Source organism: Drosophila innubila, assembly GCF_004354385.1.
Source record: "Drosophila innubila isolate TH190305 chromosome 2L unlocalized genomic scaffold, UK_Dinn_1.0 4_B_2L, whole genome shotgun sequence".
NCBI lineage: Eukaryota > Metazoa > Arthropoda > Insecta > Diptera > Drosophilidae > Drosophila > Drosophila innubila.
The window spans coordinates 6740380-6751809 of NW_022995372.1; positions in this window are offsets into that span (position 1 = coordinate 6740380).

Sequence of the window (11430 nt, forward strand, 5' to 3'; positions counted from 1 at the left end):
ATGATTTGCCATAAAATTATCATAATGCGGCTCAAAATGCGCCAACAACATGTTGTCAACGGCAAAGCGGCAATAGCAACCACAACGACAACGACAACGACAACGACAATGCCAACGTTGCCAACAAAAACAGCTAACACATACAAACACACATACACACACACATGGACACTGATGACGACTTTCCAGACAAATTGACGAGCGACAAAATGTAATTTTGGTCGTTGGTTTTTTTTTTGTAGACGTCACAAAACACCAATCAAAATGTCCATAAATTTGTTTGGGCCCACACATTCGACTAAAGACCAAACAATTGAACTTTGTTAGCCAAATGGTCAGTCCTCTAGTCCCCTGTCCCTTTTAGCCATAACTGAAATCACATGCAAAGCGACTGCAACTCTTTTTTTTTTTTCTTTTTAACCTTTCTCTCTTCAAAGTCAAAGACAATGACAGTCAATGAATGAAAGAGTTTTTAATTTTATTTTAATTATTTCGAATTAATTCCTTTACACCTACCTTCAGCCCTGTCCTGCTAAATATGCGTAAATGTGGCGCAGAATGAGGCTAAAAAAGTAGTGGAAAAAAGAATCAGAATTTACTTGCAAATCAGTTTTCAGTTTTTGGCAGAGTTTTTCAGTTGCCAGTTATCGCCATTTCATGCTCTGGATTTGTATGTCTGTCACACACACACACACACACACACGGTCAGAGGCACACACACACACATACACACATTGTTTGCCGCATGCAACATCAAAGTTAAAATTAAATGCGCGGTAATTTGGCAAAAGGCTCAAAGGATGCCGTTGCCGACGTGAAGATGGCCCTGAATATGGCCCAGCCAAGGGCGAGAGAGGCAGACCTCGGAAAGAGGGGTAGCTGATTGAGGGTTGGGGAGGGTAAGCTTCAGGTATGAGGAAGTTGTTGCGATTGCCTTTGCCATTTGCCGCCAAGCGTGTACAGGTTTCTTTTCTTCAGCAAATTGTGTTTTGATTGAAGTGTTGCTCGCTGTACAGAGACAAACAGAGAAAGAGAGAGACAGAGACAGAGAGAGAGAGGAAAGAGAGAGAGAGAGAGGCTGTAGCAGCAACTTCAAGGCCTTTGCATAAAACTTCATTTGTAAATTTAAATTATGCCTTATAGTTGGCGGTTGATTTGCGGTCAAAAACATTGATAACTCTGTTTTACACGTCCTTTATCTGGTTCATTTTCAAGACTGAAGGCCAACTTAAGAAACTGCCAATTGCAATGATGCCAATTCTGAACTGCAATTAACACTGAAAGCAGCCAGGAATTCCTTAAGTCCTAAACGTAAAAGTTTTCTAATTTAAATTACTTTGAATTCGCAAATGTCTCTATTTATTTTCTTTTACAATCTACTTTCTGGTCAAGAGTATTGCATGCTCTTGAAGCCAACAGACTTCATTTATCGAAAATCTTTTGTCTTCTAAAACAACAAAAAACTATCTTAATATGGTACATCAAAACCTTTAAAATATTGAAATCTTTAAGCATCACATAAATCGATTTTCTACAATTGCCAATGACGTAAAGATATTTTAATAGATATCATATAATTTAACCATTTAAAATAATTGGTACTTTTCTTTAATAGCAAACGAATATATGTACATTGTACATATTAGATAGATATTCCTAAAGTATAATTTCTGTACTTTCCTCCATATCACTTTACAGTATATTCCAAATCATTAAAAACGTTAATTAATATAATACAAAAATAAAAACAAAAAATTAATATTTCTGAAAACACACCTTAATTATTGCTTGTTTCTTTAAACAGCTGAGAAAGGCAAAAAATATTTTTACAATTAATTGCAAGTTAGACAATATTCCTCTCTACTCAAATCTTTAAAAATAATTGCGTTTACAACTCTAAAATGTGTGGTTACCATCGGCACCTCAAAGCCAATGCTATGAGCCAACACTTATGCAAATATTTTAGCTGATTTTGCATTTTAATTAACCATAATACTCTAAGCCACATTCTTTGTGTCAGTCTCATGCGATGTGCACATGCGATTGATGCATTTGGCTAATAAAAGCGTTAATCTGGTCTACACCCAACTAACTGACTAGCTAACTAACCAAATGATGAGCCGGTGGTCTCAGGACCAGTTAAAGCATATTTGAGATGACAGAGAAGAAAAGAAGGAGAGAGAGAACGAGGAAGAGGAAGAGGAAGATGAAGGGAGGGAGACTGTAACCATCATATTAATGCCCCCCAAAGGCTGTCATGTTTAAATGCGAGTACGAGTGTGAGTACGAGTGTGAGTGTGAGTGTGAGTGCAACTGTGAGTACTCATACGAGTCATGTGAGTCGAGTTCGATTAGCACAGAGCGGGAGGACTCCCCGAGGTGTGAAATCATCGTAAGTGAGCAGCTGGAATGTCCAGTTCCAGTTCTCAAGTGGAGAGCTGCCTGTGGCATGTGGCATGTGGCAGCACAGTGTCATGCCACTGCCACGGTGAATCCTGTTGCGATTTGCAACATTTATATAAGAATGATTTAGCAGTTGCCCCACGGCATGTTGCACTCCTTCCTCTCCCCATCTACTACATACATATAGTAAGTGTATAGCCATAAAGTCATGTGACATATCCGCAATTTTTTAAGCCAACGTTCAAGTGTCAAAATCGACGCCCACCCGTTGCGACTGGTCGCAAGTTGCAACTGCAACTGCAACACAGCACAACACAGAGTGGAGCTTAATTCGCTGGAAGAGAGTCTTCCAGTCTCTTTGTTCATATATATATATATATATATATATATATATTTATGTTTGTGTGCAGTCAGATTCGTGGAATTAACGCCCCCAACGAGCGTTGACAAAAGCTTTCAGTGCAATTTCTTTCCTCATCATACACACACGAACATACATACATCTGTCGATTGTTTTTCACGCCGATAACCATCGCTAAATCGAGTGTCCATTCGATACATGTATTTGTATAATTTGTATGCGAATTTGTGTCAGAATTGCCCACGAGCAACTAATTGTTGTCGATTAAGTCGAGCTGCCTCTCATATTTGGCAAACTGCTGACAACTTATTTATGATATAATTTTATGCAATTTGTTGGACTCGACAATCTAATGTTGTTGCTGTTATTGCTATTATAATTCTATGTCTGGCTGTCTGAATGCTGTTAATGAATTATGGCCATTATTTAATGCTAGTCGACTGTGTCGTGTTAATGGCAACATTTTTAAAACTGTTTTGCCTCGAATTTTCCATTTCATTGTTTCAAACTTTACTTAAGATAAAAAATTTATTTTCATATTTGATAATATTATTTAGTTATGCTAAATTTTGTTTCGGGGTGCAACATTTCAGAACAAAATAGAGACACGGAGAGATGGAATGATCTGTCTACAGTGGCAGTAAAAATAAAAACAGAAACTGATTATGGATTGGTATTAATATCATTATTTATTTGGTTATTTCGGTAACACAAAAATTGGTAACAAAGAAAAAAAATAAATGTAATGAAAGCTTTAAACGTATTATATATATAAGAGAGATATAAGAGAATATAAATCTATATTAATCGTTATATCCACAAAATTTGATCTCTCTAAGTACATATTTACATTTATATTTATATCTACGTTTAGATATACAAATGTATAATCTAATCACAAAAAAAAAATACTTTTGTTATTTTCAGGTGCAATCTATAGCTTAAAAATATTATACAGTTGTATATATATATATATATATTAAACGTACAGCAGTCCTATTAAATATAAATATAATAATTGATCTTAATTATCATGGCATTTCTATTTCTAAATTGTTTTCCGGCTTTTCTAAGATTCCAAACTTGTTTGAAGATTAATTTGTTGCCTAACTGAATAATTTCTCAAAGTTTTCAAACCTCTCTCAATATATTTACTGGCGCCTTGAATACTCTGTCTGCTCTGCCACCTCTATAGCTTAAGTATTCCTGACCAAAGATTATTCGATCAGCGGTCAATGAGCGCCTTCAACTTAAGGAGGCAACCAGTTGTGTGCAACTCTCGTCAATTGAGGCTGCAGATGGAGTTGTGGCAGGAAGAATGGATGCATGGATGAATGGTTAGCCAGGTGTTGTGCGCGATTTGTGTGTGCATGGGTGGTGTGTGTGAGTGTGTGTGTGTCTAAGAGCCTGAGGCGCGGGTGACCGCCAAGAAGCGGCTGCCGTGAATTCTTTTGTTCTATGCCGTCAACACTAAATACTCACGTCAGCCAATAAATCCACTTCAACTGTGGCAAAATTCTCGCAAGATCTGAGATTGAGATTGAGATCGAGAGATGTGCAAGCCACAAGTGTATTGCCATCTTCCTCTCTCATTCTCAGTCTCTCACTCGCCCTGACTGTATTCGCACAGCTTCTAAATGCTCGTTGGATCTGTAGATCTTCAGTCCGGTTGGGCAGCTTTTTGGCCAGGTTCCCTTTAGGTGTCAAAAGCAATAAAACGCCGGCCTGTAATCAACGCGATCCTAAATAGGTGTACAAATTACACCAAAGTCCTTAATTATAGCGAAACCGCCACAGTGCGACTCTAAACCACAAAACGCTTTTATCATGGTGGTGCTGGTGGTGTTGGTGGTTCTCTCTTCTGATTCTTCTTATTGTTTACACTCGTTGCAAGCTCTGTCTGTTTGTGTGTGTGTGTTGTGTGTGTGTGTGTGTGTGTGTGTGTGTGTGTGTGTGTGTGTGTGCTCTCAACTCATTAAGAATTTGGCACGGTTCCAAGGCGGCTCCGACTGTGGTTGCTGCTGCCGCTGTGGTTGCTGTGGTTGCTGCTGCTGTGGATGCCTCCGACGCTGCTGTGGCATATAACTTACACCCAGATCGATCAGTGCAATTGGTGTAAATGTACTTTGCTACAACAACAACACAAAGAGGGCACAACACTTGGCGCTGTTGTTTTTTTTTACCATGCCGCACGTTCGTGCTGCGAAAATTACATTTGATCGATTTGATCGGCGCTACAAGATCAAAGAAAATGAAAGACGACGACGACGACGACGTCGAGGATGAGGATGAGGACTTTGGAGGACTGATGTTGAGTGTTTAGCAATTGTAGGAAAGGGTATTCCAGAGAATCTTAAATGAACTCACTACAATACAAAGCTTTGAAGACAGCCAAGCAGTAAAAAATGGCTTCTCGATTGCATTTTAACTAAATATTATAATCATTTAACAGATTTAATAAAATTTCATAGCATTTCAAATAAGAGTGCATGTTATAAGAAAGGCTTTACGAATTATACAGAGCTGTTTGAATTTTTCCTTTTTTTATATAATAAATATTTGGATAATAAATATTTATTCAAAGTAAACTAAAAATTGTCTACGAAAAAATTGTACATACTTAACCTCAAATAAATTTAAAAATAACAAAAACATACATTAACAATAAGATTAAAATTTTGCTTATAAAATCTAAGATTTCAAACTGAAATAATTAAAAAAGTTTACACAAATAAATAGTTGACAATATACTTGAAAAAAAAATTAAATGGAAAAATTTAAAAAAAAAATAATATTTTTATAAGTATTAAATATTTTTGTTTACTTTTTATCGAATATTCTATAAACATTAATGGAAATAATTGAATCAACTGTAATTTTGAAAGAGTAAAAAATATTAAGTTAGCTAAAAATAAAGTATTGAATGCTTCGTTATTGTTGCTTTTGGGTTGTTATGATCCGCGGTTGTTTTTCATTTTTTTTAGTTTTAGCCAGTTGGCTCAAAGTGTGAAATTTGCTTAGCTAACCGAGGGTGGTTGCAATGCCCCAACTTGGGTTCGGTTTGTTGTGACTTGGGCATAGGGCAACCGTTTTAGCCTTAGCCCTGAGCCTAACTCTTTCGATGTATTTCGATGCGGCTACGGACGCAGCCTTAGCGCTTAGTTGGTAGCACAACAAGCCGTGGCCATTTTCCATCTCCCATCTCCATTTCCATGTCCATGTCCATGTCCATGTCCATTTGCAGTAACGGTAAGCGAGGGAAATTCATCACGCACGACAAAACGAAAATACGTAAACTAACTGTGACCATAACTTATGCGCAAATTATTCGATTTGGAGGCGTAAAAAATGCAGCTTCCCAATAATGGTAGCTGAAGCTCTAGCTGAGCTTGGTCAGAAAGAAAGAAGAAGATAAACAGCATTATAATAAGCAGCTAGCCAAGAGTTGTGTCTACTGCAGAAGCTGTGAAAGTTGCAACTTGCAAGTTGGGAGAAAGAGTAGCAAATTTGTATAAAATTGAATGGTGCCACCTAACCGAACCGAACTTCATCATGAGCATTGACAAACAACATAATGAACATGTTCAACACGTAGGCGGCACACGGATGCCAATGTGTAATTTCCTTAGATTTTTATTTTTTTTTATTTTGCGAATTTATATTTTATTTGGCAAGCAGATGAAATCAACGCGCTGGCAAAATGCTTCAGCAAATGCTCGTAATTGGTCAAGTGGTGGGAAAATTTCACTCTAGGCAGCCTCTCATAGAAATGTCTAATTGAAATTCCCATGCATTGGGGGACCACTCGAATCGACTGGACTCGACTGGACTGGACTGGACTCGATTCTGACTCTGGCTCTAATGGCCAGCTGCTACATGCAGAGTCAGCGTCAGAATCACACACAGAATGCGACCAATTTAAGCCAAATCACAATACAGCACGCACACGCACTCTGATGGAGCAGGAGATGGAGATATACGTACGTATGTATGTACATGTAGAGTTGGAGATGGGGAACTGGGAATGGCAATGGGAATGGAAATGGGAACAGGACAACTGGCGCAGCATCAACAGCCATTTTCGTGATTTTAATTGTCGACTGCATCTGCAAATGGTTCTCTCTTCTTCCTCTCTTCTTCCTTTTATCCATGTTCCTGCTCCGATTACGCAATTGTTCTCATGTGACCCAGGCTATCGTTTTGGCCATTTTTAATGCTGCTAACGAAATTTAATTGGCCTCTAAATGATTTTAATTGTGCCACTGATGTTGGCCATAAGTTACAACGCAAATGGCCAACAATTTCTATATAACAATTGAGATTTTTCAACTGCCGATTAGAGCTTAACTTGTAATTACAAGTAACTAAACAAAAGGTTCAAGTACTGATAACATTTATAAGTTAGAACAAAGGAATATGTATGGAAAATAGCATTTTCACAAAACAAGTAAGGTGAATATCTGATTAATTGTATTTTCCGATTATCTTGAATTTGTGAAAATTGATTATAAAGCTAAAAAATTAGAATTCTGTTTTAAAATCTGGAAAATCTTTTTTCCCTTTGTTTTTCTATTTATATTTAATTATAGATAAACTTAGACAAAAGGTTCTCAAGCAAATATTTATTTAAAACTTGTTCATTTTTTTTCACAACATCTAAAGAAAGAAACATCAAGATCTTCTCGCAAATGAGCTTTCTCTTTTTTTTCTGTTGCACACCTACTCAGCAGTTTGGGTGGTACCATCCATAAGATCTGGATTTGTTGGGCAATCTTATGAAATGTTTATGGAAAGTTTTGTGTCTTCGCATTCGCTTTCATTTCACCGTCTGTCAGTGTCATTTCATTTGTCATCATTTCGGTCTGCCCCAACTCACATCAACATTAAACCAAATGAGCCGTGCCAAAAACCAGAAACAGCAACAACAATCAACATATATTAACAACAACAACAACTACGGCACAGTTTCATCTGTAAATTAATAACCTTTCACCTGAGTTTTAATTTAAATGCCCGCAACTTATTCGACTAACCGTAACATTTAGTAGTACGACTTGAGCTTCAACTCCAGATCAGACTTTGAGTCTTTGAGCCCACCCGGATGACTGACTAGCTGGAACTGGAACCTGGAACCTTCGTCAAGAGCTTCGCCTTGCTTTGGCTGACATTTCAAATTTTGCAAATGTCAAAAATGCCGTTCCGTTGATGCCGCCTCATTTGTCTTTAAATTTGCCATAGCTGAAGCTGAAGCTCAACCAAGTCGCACTTTTTAACACTTTTCACTTAGACGGTTTCGGATGTCCCCTTTTCTTGCCTTTCCCCTTTCTGATTCTGATGTGTTGCCAGGGGCCAAGTAACTCCTTCGACTGAGAAAGACCGAGAAAGGCACAAACGATGTGCCGACCTGAAGCCCATGTGCCTTGATGACCGTCTCCAACTTGGCCAACACAGGAGTTCCTCACTGAGGCTCACTTTCCTGCCATTGCCAAATAATTTCACAGTCTATCAATTAGTGTGGAGGATACAGTGGTACTTGCCAAGACTGCATTTAAATAAAGTGACAATGGAGAGCATTTGAGGAATAATATTATGTATAAAAGTATAATAAGATAAGAGATGTGTCTGATAAATGAAATCTTAAATTAGATCATTCTTTATTATTAAAGTTTATTATTCAAGCTAAAGTCTCAAGTTTCAACATTTAGTTAGAATAATTAAAACTGTTTTAAAGTCGACATATTGAACCGGTACGTAGTACGTACCGATAAATAGTACCGAAATAGTTGTCTTGCGACGTACTGGAACAGAAACCGGAATCCATATTTTTTCAGTTTAATTCCCTGGTTTTTAGCATCAACTATGTTCAAATTGTATCTAGTTTATTACATTTTGTACCCACTGTGCCAGTTTGTGGGCCATTTTTCATAGTCTGGCTGCCAGGAGCAAAAACTGCAACGACAGTCACAGATTTCGAGGTACAACACAAGTTTGGAGCTTGCAAAGAGACATAAGAGACTGCAGAAGACTGAAGATCGAGGAGACTGAAGACTGAAGACTGTAGACAGGCTCTTATGACCTTAGGGGCTGGCAAAAGGTGGTCTCGCTGATTGTTTACGTCTGCGCTACTCATAAAATTTCAATTAATCTGCGTGTCACTTGAGCAACAGACCAACAACAACAACAACAACAAAAACAACAGATCTATAAAGGTCTGTCTAGATGTGTATAAGACTGTGTGTATCCTATGCTAAGTATTTAATGAAATACGAAGAGCTACGACATCAAGTGGGGAGTGTGTATTAATAATAAACAAAGCCTTCAGGTTTTCAGCTTTTGTTTCTTTCGCTCTTAACATGAAATATCAGATTATAATCTCTGTGAATCTGTTCATTGGCTATGCCACGCAGCCTGACAGACAGACGATAAGACAGACCGGGAGGCAGACGGACAGACGGAGAGACAAACTCGCAAACTCACAAGCTCTGCAAAGTCGAACACAAATTAATCTTCTTCAAATTAGCATCTTGATTAGCCAATGAAATGTGTAACCCATACCCTCAATACCCTATACCCTCAGACCACACTATAAAAATCAACAGAAAATTTTTTCGAATGCTCAGTTTTTGATGATCATTGATCATTTATGTTTTTCTTTTTTGTTTCCTTACTTTTTGCTGATCTCAGTGGTGTGTCTGGGACCACTGCTGTTGATGTGATTACAATAATTAATCTTGCTCGAGATTATGCTTGATTTTGTTTTCTCTCTCTCTCTCTCTCTCTCTCTCTCTCTCTCTCTGTCTGTTGAGTCTCTGTCAGATCGCTTCAGTTCAGTTTGGTTTGGTTGGGTTCGCTTTTTGCTGCCGTTTTTTCCTTAAGGCGCCTGCGCCAAGAGACTCGATTTGACTCGAATCGAACCGACGCGACTCGGCGTCAAATTAAGTGTTTGTGTCGCTTGCCATTAATCAAAACATATCACAAATTTCGATATGAAAAAGTGTTTTGTACTATATCAAACACAAACACAAACTCCACTAACTACAACTTGTTTTCATGTCGTGTTCCATGTCTTGTTCATCTGGGTGTGTGTTCAGTTTACTTTTTTCTCTTCTCTTTTTTTAATAATTTATTTTGATTCCTTTTCCTGGTCTGGAAATGTCACCTGCTGTGCAAACACACACACACACACACTGCCTGGCCTCTTGATGAATGATGGACAATGAATTTCATTCATTTGTATTGACTTCATTGAATTTGAATTTGAATTTATTTGCAGTTAACATGCAGCTGTCTTAACTACGATCTCTACAATCTCCACGATCGTTTGTTTTTCCAGTAGCCAAGTGGAAAGTGGTCAAGATGCTGTTTTGGCATTAATCATTTAACCAGTTTTGACCACACACACAATCCCAAAAAACTCATTGAAACTCAGCAACGAAATTTATTAACTGCCTAATTGTAACAATATTTGACAAGCTTGTGGTCATAAACCTTGGCAACTTGTTTTGCTTATCGGCCTGAAAATATCACAAGCTTCCAACAACATCAACAACAACAACAATGTCAACATTCAACAATCAAGTGACAGCAGCAAAAGGCAATTATCTATAATAAAATACAACAACAAGAGCAACAACAATTTGACCAGTTTCCCGACCAGTTGCAATTTTCAACACTTTGACACCGGCAATTGTTGTTGTTGCTGTTGTTGTTTCTGCAGTTAAAGCCAAATTAAAATTCACTTGACCAGTTCAACACCTTGGTCAATTTGAGTATGTGACATGTGTGTGTGTGTCAAAGTAATTGCTAAAGCTGTTGATTACTTGCAATTTCAATAATTCCAATCGGAAATCAACATAGTTTACTCTAAGATAATATTTAATTATGCTACAAATGGCTTTATCCGGATCCAAGTTATTTGTCTTCAGTTAATTACGAAAGTTAATTGTTTTTCCATCATTTTATATAGTTTAAAAAAATTGATCTGATGGTTAATGAAATGAAACATTATTAAAATTAAGATATGTTTCCCCATTTATTAAATTTGAACTATATCAAATTCATTCGTGACAGATTTTAGCTAGAAATTTCAAAGATTAAATAATATACACATAAGCAATTTCTAATAAATCAAAATTACTTTAATATTTACTTGAATATTACATATTTGTTAAGTACTTTAAAGTGCAACGGAGTGAATATTTAAATAAATGTTATTTATTACTTTATTTTACATTTTTTTTAATTTAGTTGTTTTACCCTTTTTATATTTGAATTAATTTTTAAATTTTTTTCTTTCAAAAAATGGCTCAAATGTTTCTGGACTCGCCAACAGACAAAAGATGGCGCAAAAAGAAAAGGCTTCTTAAAACAAAGAAGAGGTGGCGCTAGAAAGCTTAGCAAAACTGACAAAAGGTGGCGGCTTAAACAAAAACTTTGCTAAAACTACAAAATGTGGCATCACAAAAAAATCATTTAAAAACTAAATTCCCGCGGCAAAAATGATCTTTTTGAAAAAAAATGGTCTCTCTAAAAACAAAAAGTTTCTCTTTTAATCCTGTCCAGGAATAAATATAATTAATAATACCATAGGGGGCCCAGAAATGCGTTTCTTATATATTTTAAAATTTTTAGGTGGGCGCCACCTTTTGTCTGCTTTGCGCATAGAC